Below are 23,703 nucleotides of genomic sequence, written 5' to 3' on the forward strand. Positions count from 1 at the left end.
GGCTCAGGAGGCGAACTTCCGCTCGGCGTAATATCATAAAAGGATGGACATACAGGCGCGCAGCGTCCGCGCGCAGCGGGCGCGACATAGGCGCGCCGGAGGTGCGCCAGAGGTAAGCCCGTTTGCGCCCGTTCGCGCAACAATCGCGCTTAGGTCCGCCACCTCTGGCCCCTCGCATCTGTCACGCATAGTCTACTCTCGGTCTGAATTATTGGAATGTAGACCGAGTCAGGCGCCCGTTAGTCGGCAGGCTAGTATTCCCAAACCTAGCTATATCTCCTGTGGACTGCTCAATGTTCGGTCCCTTTGTAAGCACCACACTGAGATTGCCTTCCTCATTGAGTCCGCAGGGCTTGATGTTCTATTCCTAACGGAAACTTGGACCCGGGAGGATTGTGAGGTCGAACTGGGCTTGGTCTGCCCTCCAGGCTTCAAAGTCAACCATACCCCTCGTGTGAAGAACCGGATTGGTTTTATTTTTAGAGACACGCTAGCTCTCTCCCAGCTCAAGACTAGAGAGGTATCGGGCTTTGAGCTGATGGGGTTTGCTTTCAAAGGTCATGAGAAGACACTCCGCGCGGGTGTCTTGTGCTATCGTCCGCCGGGCAATGCACCCTCCCTCCCCGACTTCATTGACCTGATCTACGACCTCTCGAACACCCACTCTAAGTTGGTGGTCCTAGGGGACTTTAATCTGTGGCCGGGTGGTCCACTGGACAGTGCCTTCTCCACTCTGTGCCAAGCCTGCAATGACATCCAGCTGCAACAGCTTGTCCGTTCTGCCACACATCGGAAGGGTCATGCCTTGGATCTTGTATTTGCAGACGCTCATCTAGTGACGGTGAATGACATCTTCTGTCAGTACTGGACGGATCACTCACTGGTTGCTTTTGCCCTCTACTTGGAGGATTACTCCTCGGTGGAGGCCGGGTCCAGACAGGCCAAGTTGGGCAGGCCCTGGTCCCGACTGTTAAAATCCGCGCCCTTGCCAAGCCTACTACCGGACAATTTTAGTCTGAGAGATTCGGCTTAGGAGAGCTATACCGCCTTTTGCCGATCCATTTCGAACTCTTTGGACAAGGTGGCACCACTCCGCAGGTCTAGGGGTAGGCTGAATCGGGCTTGCCCCTGGTACACGGATGCCCTGCGGCAGTTAAAGCTGAGCTGTAAACGCGCCGAAAGGGCGTGAAGGAAGCAGTATTCTGATTCTTTGAAGGCCATCTTTAGACAGTCATTGCAGGAATACAAGGCACAGATCAAGGTGGCTAAGGCGTCCTATCTGGAAGCCACCTTGAATCAGGCTTCCAAAAAGTTCCAAGCTCTGTTCAAAATTGTCAGGGACCTGACCCATCCTTCATGCGCGGCCAATAATGTCCCTGCGTCGCAGGCTCTGTGCGACTCCCTGGCGAGTGCCTTCGAAGAGAAGATTGCTAAAATCTTGGAAGGTTTACAGAGTCCAGCACCTACCCCCCCCGGTCTGGGAGTTCTGGACGGCTCGCCCAGTTGACCCCAGCTGAGCGGCACTGCTCTCAGTTTGGGAGCTCCGGACGTGTCACCTAGTCGACCCCAGCCGAATGGCCGTGCTCTTAGCTCGGGAGCTCCGGCGGTCTCATCCAGTCGACCCCAGCTGAGTGGTCATGCTTTCAGTCTGGGAGCTCCGGACGTCTCAGCCAGTCGACCCCGGCGGAGCGGGCCTGTCTCTAGCGTGGGAGCTCCGGACACTTCGCCCAGTCGACCCCAGCTGAGTGGACATGCCCTCAGTTTGGGAGCTCCGGACGTTGTGCCCAGTCGACCCCAGCTGAGCTGTTTGCCTATCCCCTCCTTTGAGGAGTTTTGTAGTGTGGCACAAATGGTATCATCTGGCTCCCCTCTTGATCCACTGCCACCTAAATTTTGGAAAGTGTTTCAGGATGAACTCTTCCAGCCTTTGTACTCCATCTGCCTCCAGTCGTTTGACACCGCAACGGTTCCGGAGTGCTGGAAACTGGCAGCTGTGTCTCCTCTCCTTAAGAAATCCACCATGGACCCCGCCTGCTTGACTAATTACAGACCGATTTCCTTGCTCCCCTGCCCCATTAAGATAATGGAGAAGTTAGTGACCCGTTCTCTATCTGGCTTCCTGGAAGAAAACATCTGGTTTGATGAGGCACAGTTTGGTTTTCGCCCAGCACACGGGACGGAATCCGCGCTGGTGACCGTGCTTGACAACTTACGTTCGCGGGTCGACAGTGGGCGGGCAGCCTTTTTGGTGCTGCTCAACATGTCGGCCGCGTTCGACACGGTCTGCCATCGTACCCTCATTGGGAGGCTGGAGGAGTGCGGGGTCACGGCTTGTGCAAGGGACTGGCTGGTCTCTTATTTGAACAATCGGCAGCAGGTGGTGGCATTGCCTCCTTTCAGTTCGGAGGTGTGGAGAGTAGGGAAGGGGGTACCTCAGGGCTCGGCCATCAGCCCTATACTCTTTAACTTTTACCTCCGCCCTCTGGTCCAACTAATTAAATCATTTGGCATCTCCGCATTTAATTATGCTGATGACACCCAGTTGGTCTTTTCTCTGGAAGGGAAGAACGCGGTCCCGCTGCCAGGCCTGAAGTAGTGCGCGGTACCATCTTGAGTCGTCTTGACTATTGTAATGGGCTACTCCTGGAGGCTCCAAAAACACTGCTCGGGAAGTTGCAACGGGTGCAGAACTTGGCCGCCAAGCTGGCTCTTTCCCGCCCTAATCATAGCTCTTCAGCAGCAGCCCTACGGGATCTACACTGGCTGCCTGTGCACCTACGAGTCTGTTACAAGGCTGCATGTTTAGTGTTTAGGGCGGTGCATGGACAAGGCCCGGTTCCATTGCAGAATATGTTTGTTTGGTACTCCTCTTCGCGGTCCTTACGCTCTTCTTCGGCTCAGCTGCTTGTGGTACCGAGATTCCAGAGAGTGAGGATGGGTGGCCGTTCGTTCAGTGTCGCAGCGGCCAAGCTCTGGAACTCCCTGCCACTGTCCCTAAGAAGCCAAAGGGACTTCTTACCGATTAGAAAATCCCTGAAAACCCATCTTTTCCCCAGGGTTGTCTGAGCAGCGTATGTGGTGTTAACGTTGATTTCAAGCGCCAGGATGCCCTTGGGGTGACAGGACCGCGCTATATAAGTACACATACAATACAATACAATTCCACCTGACACTTTCTCGTTTGTCAGCTGCAGCACTTTCCTTAAGTCCTCCGTTGGGTTCGACATTGGTTTCTGACACCATTTCAGCCCTATGGACCCTGCTTCCCCGGTGTAGGTAGTGTGGGTAATAGGGTATCCATGGGTGGGGTGGCTCATCAATCTTCTGTCTTCCACGGGGTTTCTTCAGGGTCCACTGGGAAGGGTCCTTAATCTTTAAAATTCCAACTGCAACTTACATGTAGAGTTGTACGGAACACTCTATCATGTTCCTACACTGCACACTCTCTCCGTGGGGTTCCTAGTCACTCACCTTGGGTCGTTCCTTGGGTCCCCAGCACTTCTACATCCTCTCGACATTGTCTTGACCTGAGTCGTGGTTCTTATCCTACTTTCTTAGTATATAGTTTGGTCCCTCCCTGGGGTCACTCTGTATTTTGTGCTATTTACTGTATTTCTTTGTATTGTGTGCATCATGATTATCTCCATATCTAAACATTAGAGAGTATTATATAATAAATAAATATTTTGATAAAAACCTTGTGTTATTCTTTTTCACTTTGTCTATAATATAAGATTGCATTCTGAAGAAACACGCTGCTTTACTCTCCTTCTGGACTAAGACTGAAGGCTGCTCTCCACAGCTACCACTTACAGAGCTTTATAAGGTTGTCTAAGACCTCTTAAATCACCATAAGGGTTGTCTGGACTGGTGCAAGGTGTCCACTTACCTTAGTGGACATCATATACCAAGCCAGCTTCTCACAAACAGGCATTGTAATCAGGCCCTAAGTATCAATGGGCCTCTGTTGTGGTTAGGCTAAACATCAGCTGCAAAATAATGCAGTGGTCCTTGTGATAAACTGCTATCACAATTAGAGCTTAGTGTATATTTCCTGTGCTTTGTTCATGTTTTAGGAAATTGTTGCATATTTTGTTGCTCCCACAACATATAAAACCATTAAATGCATAATGATTGATGAATAACTAAATAACCCTGATATTTATCCCCCGTTGGCCTCAAAATTATAATAAATAAACAACAAAAGCACAGCTAAAGTTGGCTATGATGTCACTCACAGCATAAGCACAATTGTTTCAGTTGATAGGGCCTCCTACTATACTCATTTACATACTCTTGCATACCTTTGTGAATAAGTGTGAAACCATCTAATATTGGTATAAAATGTACTTTTGTAAGAGGGAATTGGACATTTTTGGGGCCCGTTCACAAAGGCCTTCAAGTGTACGTAAAATAGTACTCTTGTGGTACAATTTCTTGCACTCAAAACACTTTTGTGACTCAGTCCCTATGCGCGCAGATTTATAATGTTGTTAGTGGTTATCATCCACATGTAAATATACATATTGACAAATAACAGGGTTTCTGTAAAATACCTTCCACAGTAATATTATACTAACTATTACAAAGACTGCAAGAAGAAGACAAACTTCACTGAAGAGGAGGTAAACATCACACCAGCTTGTACAATGAATTGCTATGCTGTGCTCCAGTGGGTTAAATACTGCATCTTTAGTGTGTCTTCCAATCAAGCTAGAATAGATCACATGTTGATATGATTAATATATTGAAGTGGTCATGGCAGTATCGCTTTCTCAGTCTCTATTTTTTCCTGTCTCTCTCCTCCAGCTCTTTAGCTCCATGTTTCCCTGGCCTGTTTATTTTTCTTTTGGCCCCTATGTCCTCATGTTTTCCCCCTTGTTCCAGTTCACTTGATCTCTGTCTTTCTGTCTCTATCTCCTTCCATTGCCTCACTTTCCTCCTGTCTCACTTATTTTATCATTCTTTGCCCATGCCTGTCTCCATTCCCATCTCCATTTCCCTTGATACTTTCCATTCCAGCAACATCTATTTCAGTCTCTCCATTCCATATCCACTGCCCCATCTTAAATTTACCCAGCTCACTCTCATCTTCCATTTCTGCCTGTCCCTGTCCGTATCTCTCTTTGCACTTGTGCTTCCATACCTAATTTATTTCACTTTATCCCTTTCTCTTGCTCACTGTCCCTATCTCTATGGCTCCTTCCGCATTGTATTTCAGTCTTCTAATGCATATTCCCAGTGATGCTGTTACACTCAACAGACTATCTCCTCTTATCAATCATCATGTAAAACTGTCACTGGGTATCATCATTGATCTGCTGATATGCTCTTATGGAGCAGGTGATTCCACATATGATTTGTCTGTCATCAAATGGGAAAGCTGGTCAGTGTGTAATACGAACACTGTAATAGTTAGACCTGAGTGAAATTTTAATTAGGTCACTGAAACTTGATTAGCTGTGGTAATTTCACAAAAGGAGATTTTGCCATTATGTCATAAAGCATAACAAAAATCCAGTTCAGGGAAAAATCATAATGCGAGATGCACAGAAACAACATGGTGAGCATGAATGTCAGCAACACCTTCCCAGCATGAGTGGCAGTTCTCTAGCCCTGACAGTCAACAAACATTTCAGGTTGATTTTTTTTATCAGAGTGGACTGTTCGTGTAATTTTTGAGAATGAAGCACCAGTTCTGAATGCGAGTGACTATTTTCTTTTTATGAGAGCAGCTGGAAAATCAGAGATTATGGGAAGCATGATGGCAGTCACATAGGTGGCTGACAGCAGCATGCTGAACCTTGGTTCTCTATAAATGGACTAACCTAAAAAAAAAAACTTCTAGGGGCCTCAACACCCTTCACAGTCACACTGGTACACCCAGGAATTGCTCATGAGTGGTGCTGATTTTAGGGAGTCTCTCCGCCTTCACGCGCCTTGCTGTGGCTGTGCTGAAATACTCGGACTGTACTTTCTGCCAAGCTGCAGCATCGACGACGGGGATTGGGCCCAAGGTCGCCAGCAGAGTACAGAAGGGGAAGATTGCTCGCCCCCCAAAGCAGGCTGCATTGGGCAAGGTGGAGCAGGGGATCAAGAATGTAGGAGGACCCACTTTGCGATCAGGTGATGAACTCACTCCATCTACCCAGGATGTGGGGCCAGAGAGGAGGGGGAGAAGCGGGGCTGCCAGCAATGCACATCCAGCCGGCCCTAATGTGGTTTATTTCCTGAAGGGGTCAGTCTTGAAACATGACTTGCAGATGCTGGGAATGCCTCATGCAAATTAAATAGAGCAGTCAGAGTCCAAGATTATAGCCCCTCTGATGCCGAAGGATGTGCCCAAGCCTAAGACTCAGGAGGACAAAAAGCTGGCTACAGGGCTCCCCACCACTTACCAGTATGAAGCGATGCTGGCACCCACTAATGCCCAGCCCCTGGCCCTTGTTAAGGGAAAGGTAGAGAAGAGGATTGGGGAGAGGATGTAGCCTTATGGCCAGAGCAGTTGACCTTGAAGCTGGGAAACCGGGTTCGAGTCTCGGCAACGAAACTCAACATCCTGTGATTCTGGGAAAATCACTTAATCTCTCTGTGCCTAAGAAAAATGAATGTGTCCTTCTGTAACAAAACTGGTGCTCACGTAAAATGCTCTGATACCCAATGTCTCTGGTCTAGTTTAGGCTATTAAAACTCTTTAAAAAAAAAAGGAAATGGGGGTCTAATTGTTCCCTTTACCATGACTGGAGAGGAGAAATGTGGGGATGGGCTCTCTGCTATTAGGGAGGGCCTGGATCACCCAGGGGAAGCAAAGACGTAGTCAAATGGTATTCAAGGGCTGCATTAAGCCTCGCTCCCCGAGTTTTTGCAATATATATAAATAACGACCAGACTAACGATCAGGCTGCAAACTCCACACAGCTAGGGCTACAGCAGGGGGGTAGAGACTGGCAAATGTGACCCAAGCAACTGTTTTATCTTACTCTCCAATGCGGCTGAGTGGTCGGTGGATGGGGCTGACTCTTCTTCTGAATTTAGGGAGAATGACAGTGACTCAGGGCAAAAGGGGCCATGCCCTGACAGCCTGCAAGACGGTCAAAAAATGCTGGCCGGCGAGTTTCAGAGGGCAAGGATCTAGCCTGGGACTATACACCCATGGAACCTCTAACTGGCTCCCCTTTATGGACCCTACAGGGCACAGGTGATCCTGATTCCTCTATGGTGGATGAAATTTCTCAGGCAATTCTAAATCACTGCAAAGAAATGCGCCAAGATAGCCGTAAGGCTCAGACTGCATTAAGGAAAGTCTAAGGGGTGGTCTTAAAACTCACTAAGGTGTGCAATATCATCAAGGAATGCCTGAAAGACCTCAAACAAAAATCTTCATGACTCAGTCAGATCTTGCTACCACTCTGGCACAATTGGAGGCACATGAATTCCATCTGTTTGACAAAGAATGCAAGTTGGGAGATCACTAGAATCGACTGAGGCACAACAATCTCCACTTGTTTGGGGTCACAGAAGGGATTGAAGTTTCGGACATTAACTTCTAAGTGGTAGAACTCTTACATGTAGCCCTTTTACAAGCTAGCAGGCTGAAACAAGTCACAAGAAGAGAGTACCCTTTGCGCTGAGGCGACCAACCAGGGAAGGTTCTAAGCCATGGGCTATCCTCATCTACTCTGGAAACTTTCTCCTAAGACAGGCTATCTTGAGTAAGCAAGGCCTGAAGTGAAGCACTCTAGTGATGATGTCTCTTCTTTGTTCAACCAGACTTTTGTCATGCCACGTTCGAGAGACGTTGGCAGCTGCAGCAGCTGATTAAGCCCTTCCAAGGCAAAAATGCACAGGCTTACTTGGTTAACCCTGCACGTCTAAAAGTGGTCTGGGGGGGAAAACTTGATTCTTTCACTCTGAGGTCAAGGCAAGAGACTTTATAGACAGTCTTAAGGTGTAAAAATTGTAAGAAGTGTAAAAATAGGGCTAAGTGTATAGCCAACTTACTTTTGCATTCTTGATTCTGACGCTAGAACTAGGGTTAAAATTAGGGCCTTCTATCTTTCTTTCTATTTTTAGGTCTAGCTTAGCATTGCAGCACCAATGAGCTGCCATCGCTTTGCAAGGCATGCAGTCTACACTATAGTGTGGAAGCTTTGTGGAAGCTCCGCCCACTCTCTAGCCCATCTTCTTCATTGGCTTAGGTTATAAATTCCGCCTTCCAATTGGTGTTAAGCTTGTTAGTCCCTCCCCATAACTGCAATGTCAGTCATCTGTATCCTTCCCTGGCCCCCCTCCCGCAGTCCGATGCCTTCTCGCCTCCCCCCCACTCGTACCTTGTCACCCGCAGGTATTAGCATTTGGAATGCAATAGGTCCTGCATAAATGCGAGTCCTATTACATTGCCAATGTTTTTTTTTTATGGCCACAGCCAAAGGGCAAATCAGAGTTTTGTGCAGCGGTGCAAGATTGGTTGAGGTGCTAACAATTGTCCAATTGTTGGTCACGTTGCATTGTACAGGTCCTTCCATTCTCCTGCGACGACTTGAAACATTCAACTATGTGATTGGCTGCAATGTGATCCAGAAGTATTGAATTCATGGATAAGTGAGTTTGTCAATCTAAGATCAATAACCGTAGAATGGTCTATGAGCCGGATTTATCGATAGCTCTGTTCAAGTAGCGGGCGGGTCACATTACATTCTACTTTTTGAACCCATATATGGCATCTATTAGAAGATTTTTTCCTTTCTGCCGCTAAATAATTTGAGCTGTATTTCAACGTTTGTTTATTTTTGAGGGAATAGAAGTTTGAGGGGGCCTTACGTTGAATGTCTGTGCTCTTCTTTAACAAATGAATTATTAGAAGGACCTTTGATCCCGATCTGCGTGCTCTTAAATTCAATTCCTCTACTTTCACCTGAATCATACCCATTTTGAACATCTGATTAAGATGTCTGAATGTATTCATTTCATTCAGTGTACAGAGGTAAAGTGTGTGATTTACGCGTTACGATTTAGGTAATTGCAGTGCGAACTCAGACTGAATCGAGGTTGCAGCACAGAGAAACAAATTCCCTTGCAGCAAAATAAGGCAGAAACTTCACTGCGCAGTCCTCGTCCTTTGCATCCCCCATCCAGGTTTGATTGAGTTTCTTTTCTTGAACTGTGCCCCTGGAAGCAGCAGAAGGCATTGTGGTTGTTGTGTAAATACATTTACTATTCTAACTCTTCCACTCCTAGAATTTTGGGAGAAAGTTAAGCATTCCTCAACTATTTGAACAAATGACAAACTATTATACAAGAGTTCAAAAAACATATAGACAGAAAAATATTTACAACAGACTATAGACTCAACTTACTGTTACCAATCCCTAACTAAGTATTATTATTAGTGTTCACACATTTATTCTGAGTGATACACACAGAGGAAGTAACAGTGTTTTTACCTTTTAGCTCATTTATGACACACAAAGCTAATAAATCACTTGTTTTAGAATTTTTGACAAAGACTCCTCCGAAGCTTGTCGATGTGGACGCGTTTAAGCATTTGGATCTCTTTTGGCCTCCTTAGGACAAGGGCAATGGAACAATGCTACATAGGACCATACAAATATATATATACGTTGACACAATACAACTAACCTATTCTCTGTATAAAGCATGCGGGAGGCACCGACCAAATTACCACCACGTGAACCATCACTCCACCTCCCATGATTAGAGTGTACAAGGGAAGAGGAGAAAAGGAAGAACAAATGCTTTTGCGTAACACCCAGATGAAGGCATGAATCATGACATGTGTAAATAAACAAGACTCCAGATGCACTACACTACAGCACAGGAACTGGCAATGGATGTCTGTGTAAATCCAAAGGATGTGACTCCAACCGTGTATTCGATAACACCAACAACACCAGGGTAAGTGTCCTAGAAGATCCCAATTGGGCATGATAAAGTAATGGAAGATATATCAAACTACTTACATGGAAAAATCCTTAGATGGGTCACGGATTCCACACACCCAAAAACGAGCTGAACACACTTACAAAATATACATTTTGTAAACCGAACATGTGGGCAGAAAAACTCCTTCAAAAATGTGGGCGGAATTGCATTAATTTAAACTTGAGAACACATTAGCAAGCGTTAAAACTCTACATCCTAATAAAATATATATACAGCACTCACCTCTCTCACAGGTGAAAGGCAACCGTAGATAGATCACTACTTCAAAGATTAAAGATCGAGGCACTGCCTACCTACAAATGAAAGGATAAAACATCTATCAGCTTCTCACTACATATATAACCTCTCATAAACAGCTGCATAACGTCAACCAGGGTCTATACTTATTAATCAGTCCTATGATGTAGCACAAATTACTCTCCTGATCCTTCGCTACGACCATCAGTGAATACAATCACACATTTCTCTCCTGATCCTCTGCTCAAACCATCAGCGAAATGCAATCACATAGCCGGCTGCTCGTAATACCAGTCATATCAACCTCAGCAACCATACTATCATTATCCCAGGGCCCTTCCCCCTTTTTAGGGCTCGCGTGTGAATGCAGCACAGCTGCTTTGCTAGGGAGCTCTATTGTTGCCGTTTTGTGGTGCAAAGGGAGACAGGAGGTGGCACGCGCGGACAGGCAAGGAGCACGCGTACAGAGTGCACATCTCCTGTCCGCTCGTGCCACCTCCTCCTTTCGCGCACCAAAGCCACAGCACATCTCCTGTCAGCGCGCATTCACTTTTCCTCCTCGGCTCCCCCCCACCCCCTGTCCATCTGTTCCAGTACATCTCTCAAATACCTCCCCCCTCCCAGAGGAGCAAAGTCCCAAAGAAAGTGAAAGTCACAAAATGCGTTCGGGAACATGGATTTCCTATCTGAATTCCTTTTTTTAACAATAAAAAAAAATGAAGCACGTTCCCCTAATTCGTATCTCACACACTTTTTTCACAGATTATTCTGGATACACTGTATGACTCCGGTACATTAAGGTACATTAGTTTGTTACCCACACATTTTGTCTTCCTTTTGCCTTTCTTGTCTTGACTTTTACGATTGTCATTAATCAACCATGCTGATTAGGGGTTCTGATTTCATAGATTATTCTGTTTGTATCAGTTAAACCCGACTCAACCGGCTTATCATGATTGTAATACATCTTTGACAAAGTCAATAGTCATGGTTGCTTGTAGGCATATTTTTGTTTTATTGGTGTTTTGAAAGCGTTTCTTTCTTTTAGTTGCGTATGTGTTCTATACTTTTATGTCCAGTCGGTTGAAATGTTACCGACTGAACATAGCGCGACGTGAGGCACTACAAGTCCCATAAGTCCCATCTTGGGCGTGCATCTAAGCAAGAAGGGGTGTGGTGCCTCAAGCGCTCCTTCATAACTGCCAAAGCCTCTGAAGAGAAGTGGGGACACTTCGAAACGCGTCAGGCATCCAGGGCAGTTTGAACAGTTAAAGGATATCGCTGTGCTAAAGGCGTTCTTACCATTTAAGGCTCCTTGTGGGCAGCTGAGGTCCGGGTGCTCCTTTGTACGTTGGGTACTTTGGAGCTGGAATATTTACGCGGCGACCCATGCCGCGGAAGGAACACCACCCTGAAAGAACCGGGGGCCATGCGGTCTTGACTACGGGCTGAGAACATGGGACAGCAGCGCATGGATTTTGCGCGAATTCCACACAGCGAGGCCCATCCGTGGGCTTGAAATGTTACCGACTGAACATTAGCGCGACGCGAGGCACTACAAGTCCCATAAGTCCCATCCTGGGCGTGCATCTAAGCAAGAAGGGGTGTGGTGCCTCAAGCGCTCCTTCATAACTGCCAAAGCCTCTGAAGAGAAGTGGGGACACTTCGAAACGCGTCAGGCATCCAGGGCAGTTTGAACAGTTAAAGGATATCGCTGTGCTGAAGGCGTTCTTACCATTTAAGGCTCCTTGTGGGCAGCTGAGGTCCGGGTGCTCCTTTGTACGTTGGGTACTTTGGAGCTGGAATATATATATATATATATATATATATATATATACATATACATGCATACATACTAATGTACGTATATCTGCATACATATGCATATATATCAATATATTTACAAATATATGCACAAATATACACCTATATATATAGCACATATAAATGCATATTTTTATCTATCACCCTCACTCTATCTATCACCCTCACTTTATTATCTATCGCCCCTACTCTATCTATCGCCCTCATTCTATTGCCCTCACTCTATCTATGTATTTATCGCCCTCACTCTATCTATCTATCACCCTCTATCTATCTATTGCCCTCCCTCTATCTATCTATCGCCCTCACTCTATCTATCTATCGCACTCACTCCATCTATTGCACTCACTCTATCTATCTTTTGCATCACCACAGCATCATTTAGCAGCACCACAGCATCACTCAGGGGCACCACAACATCACTATGTGCTACCACAGCATCACTGAACGCCACAGCATCACTCGTCGCCACCACATCACTCAGCAACACCAAAGCATCAATCTGTGCAACCATTCAACAACAACTAGTTCAAATATGTTCTCTCAATGTTTCAAGCTTTATTACAAATGTCACAAAAAAATGTTAATATTTCACTTCTGTTCTTGGATTTTTGTCACACTAAAATACACTGAACATAATCTTCACAAAAGTTACTTACAAAAGTTTAAGCTATTGCCGTTATAAATTACAATAACTTTTATTTAAGTATTAATTATTACCAAAAATTAAAAGACATTGTTATTTGTAATATCAATACATCTAAGTCACGTAAATACAACACATATTGCATTACAAATGCTATAGGTGTCATATTTGTGAACGTTTTACCTATTGGCATTGAAAATGACTAAGCTATTAATTTAGCTATTTTCAAAACCAACACATAAACAAAAAATTTGTCATTTATACAATACCAATAGCTCAAACGTTCCTAATGTGAGACCTATTGCATTGCAAATGCTTGTATAGACAGAGTGGGAAACAAGGGCCGAGGTTTCAGAGGGGGATGGCGGCAGTGTTTGCAAGTCAGGTTTATGGCAGGCACAAATCATGTACTCTGAGCATGTGCCAGCAATCCTAGATTTGTCTGGCTGAGGAGCTCACAGCCCTGAGGCTCGTGACATCACCAGCTCGGCAAAGCCACTGTACTCCTTGCTGAAGGACCCCCCCCCCCCACCAATAGTTAGCCCTGGGTGATGTCTGCTTCAGCTCTGCTGAAGCCAGGGCTACATATCAATCACAGTTCATCAAGCCCCACTGTAATGTTAACCTCATCCTTCCCTGCCCAGTGACCAATGAAAAAAGAAGGGGTTAAAGTGAAAAGAAAGAAGCTGCGCCATGTTTCCTTGCACCTCCGGTGAATGAAAATTAAAACATACATATTTATAAAGTGCTCAAAATGCATGTGCCTGTTTCACCTCTCAGCGAGCCATAGAAGTGATTAGTAGTGCCCAACGGTGTTTCTGCCCTCCTGTCAGGTATTAGTTTGAGGCTGGAATCCTGAAGTGCATGAGAGCTCTGTTCAACCTTAAGGGGCCATAAACTGTAGCTAACATTTAGTTACCAAGTTAAAAGCACTGAGAAATCCTTTTTGAAAGGCGCATGTTATTACGTGTTAGTACTTAATAAATTGTCATCAGAGGCCAACATTGGGTACTGACATCTATGGTTCAGGGCAGAGTCAACAGATCTCATGACCATAGAGAGCTGGGAAAGGCAGGAGGTGGACCGGAGACTTTGTTGGGGTGGGTGAACTCTGTAGGCTGGGTATGCATGCTGGAACCCTCCTTTATTATCTTTTTATTACTGGTTGGATTTGTAAGGGGCTTAGGTGGAGTCACTGTGCATATGGGCTCTTGGGATTTTTGTAAGGCACGCGTGTGGCACCTTGTAATCCTTTCATTGTCTTATAGGCACTTGCTCTGCACGGACGGTGAGTACTTTAAGTACTGTTGATGTAACTGCAGTGTTTTTCAGCCATAGCATGGGGTTCACAAATAATGTTTACAGCAGGTGCGTTATAACTGTGCTACGTATGAACATACTCACCACAATTGGGCCCTTTTTTACTCTGCCACATGGCAGGGTCTTTACGTGGCTACAGCAGGGAGAATGACACCGGGGGTCACACTGCTCGGTGATTTGTAGTGGTTGGAAGATCATTGTCATGCCCGGTGTTGCGCTCCGTGCTGCAGTCAGTTGTGAGAGAAGCGAGCCAGCCATGCAGAAGACTAAATGAGTGCTGGCTGTGTAACTAGTGCTGATGTGTGTAACGGTTTGATAGTGTGCTTTGTGTGTAGGTCCACCTATCTAAGTGTCTATGACTGATGATTTGTTGTTTAACTGTGAAAATGGTCTAAGTGAAGCGCTATTAAACACTTTTATATTGCAATTGTGAAGACACATTCCTCCTGCTTCAAAGTAGGTCATGTAACTGATGCTCACATAGAGCACTCCAATATTTTTGAGTCAAGTTCGAGCTATATTAAAAAAAACAAAAATAAGTTGTGCATCTTACTCTTGTACATAAAGTACACTGTGTGAGTTAATCATTGATGTGCTGTCAATTACTGGCAATAGGTTATATACAAATTCCTATATCTTAATTGTGGCCCATTCATCAAGTGTAAATTGAATCACCCAACACTACATGTGACCTCCCCAGAGCTTGCCTGAAAAAAGACCGCCATGTCTAGACTGCGTCAGGCAGCTGCCTGATGTTCCAGATCAGTACAACATGCCCGCTTCGGCCAGTATTAACTCAAAACCACGACCCCCAGAGGCACATTAGACCCTTGTATTACACCTACCAGTGCATGCCCTTGTATTACACCCACCAGTGCACACCCTTTAATTATGATCACCAGTGCTCACCCTTGCATTTCACCCACCAGTGCACACCCTTATATTACACCCACAAGTGCACGCCCTTGTATTACACCCACCAGAGCATACCGTTGTATTACATCCTCAATTGGACACCCTTATAACGCCTAATAAACTAGAGGACAGCAAGGACATGAAAAACACATCAAGAAATATTTATGGTAATAGCTAGCATCTGTTGTGCACTTATGGTTTAAAGCACACTGATTCTTTCTTTATTTTTAATAAACTAATTTAGTGAACTTAACATGCCCCTGATGCCAAAAACATGAATTGACTTGCAAATCATGAATGTTAAAAACGTTGAAGGAATGCATTTCAGCGATTTAGTTCATCCCTTATTTTACATGCTTTACTTAATCTTGCATTCCCCACGAGTTAGCTATTTTATAATGTTGTTTATCTATATTTATTTCTGTGCAGACTTGAAGCTTGAGCCATGCCAGGTGTTTGAGGGGCTTTGATTGAGCGCTCAGGAGCTAAAGCTGAAGCCAGCCAAAGTACCTGTCAGTGGGTTGGTCTCTCTTCAGAGCACACAAAACAATGTGTGTGTATTCCATTTGCAACTGAAATTCTGTGGATATGTGTGTGAAGGGGGTACACTGATGTCAAAATATTTGCAAGGCAAAAGTAAGAGAAATGAAAGTGCTTACATTTGAGGGAGTGCCATACATGTTGGGGGCCGGTGGAGTAACAGAGACGCGAGGAAGGGCATTCGGGGAAGAGTGAAAAGAGGATGCTGAAGAGGAAATAGAGGGGGCTGAAGATGTGCAGATGAACAAGTTGTGCAGAGAAAAAGAGGATACATATCTAACATAAAGTAAACATAATTGAAGGTCAAAACTCCTTCCACAGGCCTCAATGCTATTTAATTCACAGACTCACTCAGAATGTAAACATTTCCAATGTTAATTATTTATAAGAAATCATTGTTGTTACTCATTTATCTTAAACAGCTAACACCCAGTGACAAAGCCAATCAAACCGACAGGCTTTAGGTGTATGTCAGTTGCTGTGCCATTTATTTGGATTAAATTACATCTCAGAGAGAAACCAAAATACCTGTCTGATGGCACACTATGGGAATCACAGAAATGTATTTGACATGTTCCTTCTTCTGCTCCTTTTTCTCCAAAGTCTATATTATTCCTGTTCCTTTTTTGGTTATTTAGCCCTCTAACATTTTTCTCCACCTGTTCTTTTCTCTTTTCTCCTGTGCCACTTTTTCTTTCCCTTTCTCTCACTCCTATCTCTTTTCAATTTCTCTGTTGTTTTGGCCATCTTTCTTCTTTTTTCCCTTGTCTCAACTCCACTCTATTTTCTTTATCCGTTGTTCTTTTCCATACCTGTGTTTATCTTGTCTTGAAATACCCCTCTCCCCACCCGTGTTGTTCCTTACACCTTAGACTTACATTTCTCGTTTCTCTTTCTTTTCTTCCTGTAGATAGCTTTCTCCATCTCTGTGTCTCTCTATCCTTCTTTTCAATATCCCCAATGCTTGCCCCTTCCTTCTTTTCCTTCCTGCCTCGCAGCGCTCATCTGTTGCCCTGCCTTAACTACCTTTCCTCTCCCAAGAAAGTAGTGGCATCTACATACATTACAGGACAAGACCCGTCAGGCCTTTTGAAAAGGTAATGCAGTGGGAAATGGCACCTACACAAGACTTTACAGACCGTGATAGAAAATAGGCCCAGGCACCAAAATAAAGGTGGTCCCCATCACTGAAATAGGTAGCTAAGAAATGTCCCACCTTTTCGAATTGGGGCCGTTTTTATCTTGTTAAGACAAGCAGTGCAGTGTAGGTGTTTTGCAAGGTATAGTGGACTGCATACATTGGACTCTAAATCAGGCCCACAAAAAAGCCATAAAGATGGTCCACACACTGCCCTGAAATAGCAGCCCTTCTGACACTGCCTGATTACCATATGCTGTATAGACCTGCTACTGCCCTGGGCTGTGGTAATGAGAGAGAGGGTACTGAGCCCCATGCATGGCATTTTTAATTCCAATTCCGTAGGTGGGGTACTGCCACTACCCCTCTCCACTCAGTGTGGTTGGAATTCCACAACAAGAGCTTGACACACAGAAGGCTCCATGGATGCACAGCTCTTCGGCCCTTAATTGTAAATCTCCTGGCATGTTTCCTTGTCTTCACAAGCAGCTCCCCTGTTAAGGCGGCAAGAGGTTCACAAACAGCGCCCAGACACCAGCAGATAGACTGGCTGCTCTTGTACCTTAATGTGCGTGCTTTCTGCACTCCACTTACATGATTTCTTGTGCATTGCCGGACTGTGAGGCAGGCACTTGTCTGGTCCGGAATGTTAAAGAAAGGAATAGTTGGACAAAGATCAGCAGAAGATGCACATGCTTGGGACCCCAACCCCAGAATGGGGTACCTCTCTCCCTCACCTGCAGCTTGCATGAAAAGGCTCTAGCCACCCACTTAGACCGGCTGCCACATCGCTGACAAAAATACGCCATTCGCCACAAGGAGGGATATGTGGTAACCTTGGAAATGGGTGTGGTGGACTGCATGGTGGAGGTAGTACCGGTACTGGGCCAACTTCACCTTCACTTGGTCCAGAATATCTCCACACACTTGTTCAGGATGCACGGCTAAGTGCAAGTCAGCTTACTATATACACCAAGAAAGAGATGCCGACTCAAGTTTGCAGCTTCAATACGAGCACCATGGCTGAGTGATTGGAGAGGTAGTTGGCCATGTTAGTAGAAAAAGCACTACACATACCCAGCTGGGTCTATGAAAGGCAGGTGTGTAGTGCATTTTCTTCAGCAGATGTGCTTTCCGTATCAAGTCAAGTCATAATCCTTTATTCGGCTTGATGAATAAAACCATAAAAGTTGCACAGCACCATAAAACAATTTAAAAAATACAATTCATATCATAAAAGATAATAATTGATCCAATAATATACAGTGGGGTATATATATATATATATATATATATATATATATATATATATATATATATATATATATATATATATATATATATATATATATATATATCTGTGATTTGATTCCTATTTTGGAACAAGATGAGCCGCACACGAAACTTCAATGCAGGGGCATTTATTGAGCAGGTTGCAGGCGATCTTCCTGACGCGTTTCGTTCAGTCACTCTGAACTTCTTCCGAGGTACACCCACAAGCGGAAATGTTCGTTACTCCCAGGCACTTTTAAACTTGATTGCCGACCTCTGGTGGACTGTCACGGTGGCGATCAGCACAGCATGATGGTATCTGTAGTTCCCGAGCCCCGTGATGCTTTGCTAGTTGAACGTGAGTCTCTCCGTGCATTTCCAATCGTTTCACTAGCTAGCAGGGGCATACGTGGTTACTTGTATTTTCTCTGTGTTGTTGCCGACCTCTGGTGGTTTGTTTCACAGGGTGAGTAGAGCGGCATGATGTTACCAGCGTGCTTCATTCACCGTGATGTCTGTAGGATGTTCATATTCCCGCTGGGCTGTGCCTGCATTTTCTTCCTTTCTCACTGGATTATTGCCTTCCAGAAACGTTTCTCCATCACTGTCTTACTTTTGAAGACGATGGGGAACCATACCAGGCTCTGGTGTCTGGTAGTGCCGAGCACCCTTAGAATGTTCGTTTGACCGAGTTGTCAAGTCTGGATCCAAGGCGGGTGCTGTCATCGGCACACTAGCTGGCGGTGCGGTAGCTCTGCGACTGAACCCAATGTCGCTGTATATGTCTGTGATTTGATTCCTATTTTGGAACAAGATGAGCCGCACACAAAACTTCAATGCAGGGGCATTTATTGAGCAGGTTGCAGGCGATCTTCCTGACGCGTTTCGTTCAGTCACTCTGAACTTCTTCCGAGGTACACCCACAAGCGGAAATGTTCGTTACTCCCAGGCACTTTTAAACTTGATTGCCGACCTCTGGTGGACTGTCACGGTGGCGATCAGCACAGCATGATGGTATCTGTAGTTCCCGAGCCCCGTGATGCTTTGCTAGTTGAACGTGAGTCTCTCCGTGCATTTCCAATCGTTTCACTAGCTAGCAGGGGCATACGTGGTTACTTGTATTTTCTCTGTGTTGTTGCCGACCTCTGGTGGTTTGTTTCACAGGGTGAGTAGAGCGGCATGATGTTACCAGCGTGCTTCATTCACCGTGATGTCTGTAGGATGTTCATATTCCCGCTGGGCTGTGCCTGCATTTTCTCCCTTTCTCACTGGATTATTGCCTTCCAGAAACGTTTCTCCGTCACTGTCTTACTTTTGAAGACGATGGGGAACCATACCAGGCTCTGGTGTCTGGTAGTGCCGAGCACCCTTAGAATGTTCGTTTGACCGAGTTGTCAAGTCTGGATCCAAGGCGGGTGCTGTCATCGGCACACTAGCTGGCGGTGCGGTAGCTCTGCGACTGAACCCAATGTCGCTGTATATGTCTGTGATTTCATTCCTATTTTGGAACAAGATGAGCCACACACGAAACTTCAATGCAGGGGCATTTATTGAGCAGGTTGCAGGCGATCTTCCTGACGCGTTTCGTTCAGTCACTCTGAACTTCTTCCGAGGTACACCCACAAGCGGAAATGTTCGTTACTCCCAGGCACTTTTAAACTTGATTGCCGACCTCTGGTGGACTGTCACGGTGGCGATCAGCACAGCATGATGGTATCTGTAGTTCCCGAGCCCCGTGATGCTTTTCTAGTTGAACGTGAGTCTCTCCGTGCATTTCCAATCGTTTCACTAGCTAGCAGGGGCATACGTGGTTACTTGTATTTTCTCTGTGTTGTTGCCGACCTCTGGTGGTTTGTTTCACAGGGTGAGTAGAGCGGCATGATGTTACCAGCGTGCTTCATTCACCGTGATGTCTGTAGGATGTTCATATTCCCGCTGGGCTGTGCCTGCATTTTCTCCCTTTCCCACTGGATTATTGCCTTCCAGAAACGTTTCTCCGTCACTGTCTTACTTTTGAAGACGATGGGGAACCATACCAGGCTCTGGTGTCTGGTAGTGCCGAGCACCCTTAGAATGTTCGTTTGACCGAGTTGTCAAGTCTGGATCCAAGGCGGGTGCTGTCATCGGCACACTAGCTGGCGGTGCGGTAGCTCTGCGACTGAACCCAATGTCGCTGTATATGTCTGTGATTTGATTCCTATTTTGGAACAAGATGAGCCGCACACGAAACTTCAATGCAGGGGCATTTATTGAGCAGGTTGCAGGCGATCTTCCTGACGCGTTTCGTTCAGTCACTCTGAACTTCTTCCGAGGTACACCCACAAGCGGAAATGTTCGTTACTCCCAGGCACTTTTAAACTTGATTGCCGACCTCTGGTGGACTGTCACGGTGGCGATCAGCACAGCATGATGGTATCTGTAGTTCCCGAGCCCCGTGATGCTTTGCTAGTTGAACGTGAGTCTCTCCGTGCATTTCCAATCGTTTCACTAGCTAGCAGGGGCATACGTGGTTACTTGTATTTTCTCTGTGTTGTTGCCGACCTCTGGTGGTTTGTTTCACAGGGTGAGTAGAGCGGCATGATGTTACCAGCGTGCTTCATTCACCGTGATGTCTGTAGGATGTTCATATTCCCGCTGGGCTGTGCCTGCATTTTCTCCCTTTCTCACTGGATTATTGCCTTCCAGAAACGGTGCTCCGTCACTGTCTTACTTTTGAAGACGATGGGGAACCATACCAGGCTCTGGTGTCTGGTAGTGCCGAGCACCCTTAGAATGTTCGTTTGACCGAGTTGTTAAGTCTGGATCCAAGGCGGGTGCTGTCATCGGCACACTAGCTGGCGGTGCGGTAGCTCTGCGACTGAACCCAATGTCGCTGTATATGTCTGTGATTTGATTCCTATTTTGGAACAAGATGAGCCGCACACGAAACTTCAATGCAGGGGCATTTATTGAGCAGGTTGCAGGCGATCTTCCTGACGCGTTTCGTTCAGTCACTCTGAACTTCTTCCGAGGTACACCCACAAGCGGAAATGTTCGTTACTCCCAGGCACTTTTAAACTTGATTGCCGACCTCTGGTGGACTGTCACAGTGGCGATCAGCACAGCATGATGGTATCTGTAGTTCCCGAGCCCCGTGATGCTTTGCTAGTTGAACGTGAGTCTCTCCGTGCATTTCCAATCGTTTCACTAGCTAGCAGGGGCATACGTGGTTACTTGTATTTTCTCTGTGTTGTTGCCGACCTCTGGTGGTTTGTTTCACAGGGTGAGTAGAGCGGCATGATGTTACCAGCGTGCTTCATTCACCGTGATGTCTGTAGGATGTTCATATTGGAGAGGTAGTTGGCCATGTTAGTAGAAAAAGCACTACACATACCCAGCTGGGTCTATGAGAGGCAGGTGTGTAGTGCATTTTCTTGAGCAGATGTGCTTTCCGTATCAAGTCAAGTCATAATCCTTTATTCGGCTTGATGAATAAAACCATAAAAGTTGCACAGCACCATAAAACAATTTAAAAAATACAATTCATATCATAAAAGATAATAATTGATCCAATAATATACAGTGGGGTATATATATATATATATATTTCACTTTGACAGCGCTCCTGCTGCAACCCTTCGCCTTCGTGGGTGTGGCTCGAACCGGCGGAGCAGCCGGAATCAATATGCAAAGCGTAGCGGCGTTCCTTTCGAGCACTCGGATAAGGATCACACAGCAAACTCCAGGGTTACCAAGAAAAAAGATTTATTGCTTCATAAATCTCTCCGTGACGCGTTTCGCACTCCACAGAGTGCTTGATCACACAATATGCCCCGAGTTCCATTACATTTTTTATGTTAATTACACATTAGACACCAAGGAGGGACTCGTTATGTTAAGTCCATGATATACATTTAAACTAGTGCAAAACAGGAGGCCATGTTGAGCTGGTGTAAACCACATAATTTTCGCCCCATATTCCGAAAGTAGGAGTGAATTAATAGCATTCTCCTACTCGAACATTATGAAATAAAAGTTTACATTACCACTTTGGTTTTACCTTAAACAACACACATATTTCCGTGAAATCTAAAAAATGTTCTTAATGTGAAATCAAGAAAAAAGGAAATGCAAGACATCGTGTTAAATGACACAATATAGTCTCATGCCCTAAAACTCCCTAGTTGTTGGGGATTGAAGGTAAACTAGTTAATATTTTGAGTTACGGGGCTCCTCCCTGTGTACGTCATGCAGGAATGTAGTCATGGCAACGAGGGGTAAACACGAACAATTATAGTGCGGTCTATGGAGCAAAGAGATCGCATCGTAATATGTAAATGCACTCACACATATTATGGTTCAGTGTACAGTTAGAAGCGAGTTGCACGCTAATAATGTGGTGTTGATGTGCAACTCGTCAGGCTCCATGTTATGCTCCGGCAATGTGAATATGCACTACTCAGGTTAGTGAGATAAAAAGCCCCCTTGGACGGCACGCAACTAGTGTGTTGGCGTTAGTGTCCAAGTAGTATTTATTGGTGATATAGATAACTTAGTTGCCATTGATGAACTCAATACCACTGAAGATGAACTGAATCTTAGCACTGAAGCCAGGAGAATACTGGATGCTTTAGAAATCCAGCACAATCAAGCTGCCAACACAGATTTCAAACCCAAATCCACATTCACCCCTAAAATGAACCATGATAATATTGACTCATTTCAAGACCAGATGGGCAATGAATTACTGGAACTGAGTAGAAGTAACCAGATCAACAGTAAAAAGAAAAAAGTTAAATATAATTTAACGGTGGCCCAAAGAACGGCTGTACAAGATCTGGCTAAAGACCCCAGTATACTCATTCGTCCATCGGACAAAGGGGGAAACATCGTGATAATGCCTAGAGAGATGTATGTGGCAGAAGCCGAACGTCAACTATATGATGGACAGACATACAAAAAAACTAATCGAACTGAATACAATGCCAGCATAAAAAACATGTGGGACAAACTGCAACTCGCTTCTAACTGTACACTGAACCATAATATGTGTGAGTGCATTTACATATTACGATGCGATCTCTTTGCTCCATAGACCGCACTATAATTGTTCGTGTTTACCCCTCGTTGCCATGACTACATTCCTGCATGACGTACACAGGGAGGAGCCCCGTAACTCAAAATATTAACTAGTTTACCTTCAATCCCCAACAACTAGGGAGTTTTAGGGCATGAGACTATATTGTGTCATTTAACACGATGTCTTGCATTTCCTTTTTTCTTGATTTCACATTAAGAACATTTTTTAGATTTCACGGAAATATGTGTGTTGTTTAAGGTAAAACCAAAGTGGTAATGTAAACTTTTATTTCATAATGTTCGAGTAGGAGAATGCTATTAATTCACTCCTACTTTCGGAATATGGGGCGAAAATTATGTGGTTTACACCAGCTCAACATGGCCTCCTGTTTTGCACTAGTTTAAATGTATATCATGGACTTAACATAACGAGTCCCTCCTTGGTGTCTAATGTGTAATTAACATAAAAAATGTAATGGAACTCGGGGCATATTGTGTGATCAAGCACTCTGTGGAGTGCGAAACGCGTCACGGAGAGATTTATGAAGCAATAAATCTTTTTTCTTGGTAACCCTGGAGTTTGCTGTGTGATCCTTATCCGAGTGCTCGAAAGGAACGCCGCTACGCTTTGCATATTGATTCCGGCTGCTCCGCCGGTTCGAGCCACACCCACGAAGGCGAAGGGTTGCAGCAGGAGCGCTGTCAAAGTGAAATATTAAAGGAGCAACCTACGCGGTTTCGTTTGGGACCCAGCACCTGAATACAGTGGAGAAGGCCGGTTCTAAGGCGG

The sequence above is a fragment of the Lissotriton vulgaris genome, chromosome 3_1 (genome assembly GCF_964263255.1).
Source record: "Lissotriton vulgaris chromosome 3_1, aLisVul1.2, whole genome shotgun sequence".
NCBI classification, from domain to species: Eukaryota; Metazoa; Chordata; class Amphibia; order Caudata; family Salamandridae; genus Lissotriton; species Lissotriton vulgaris.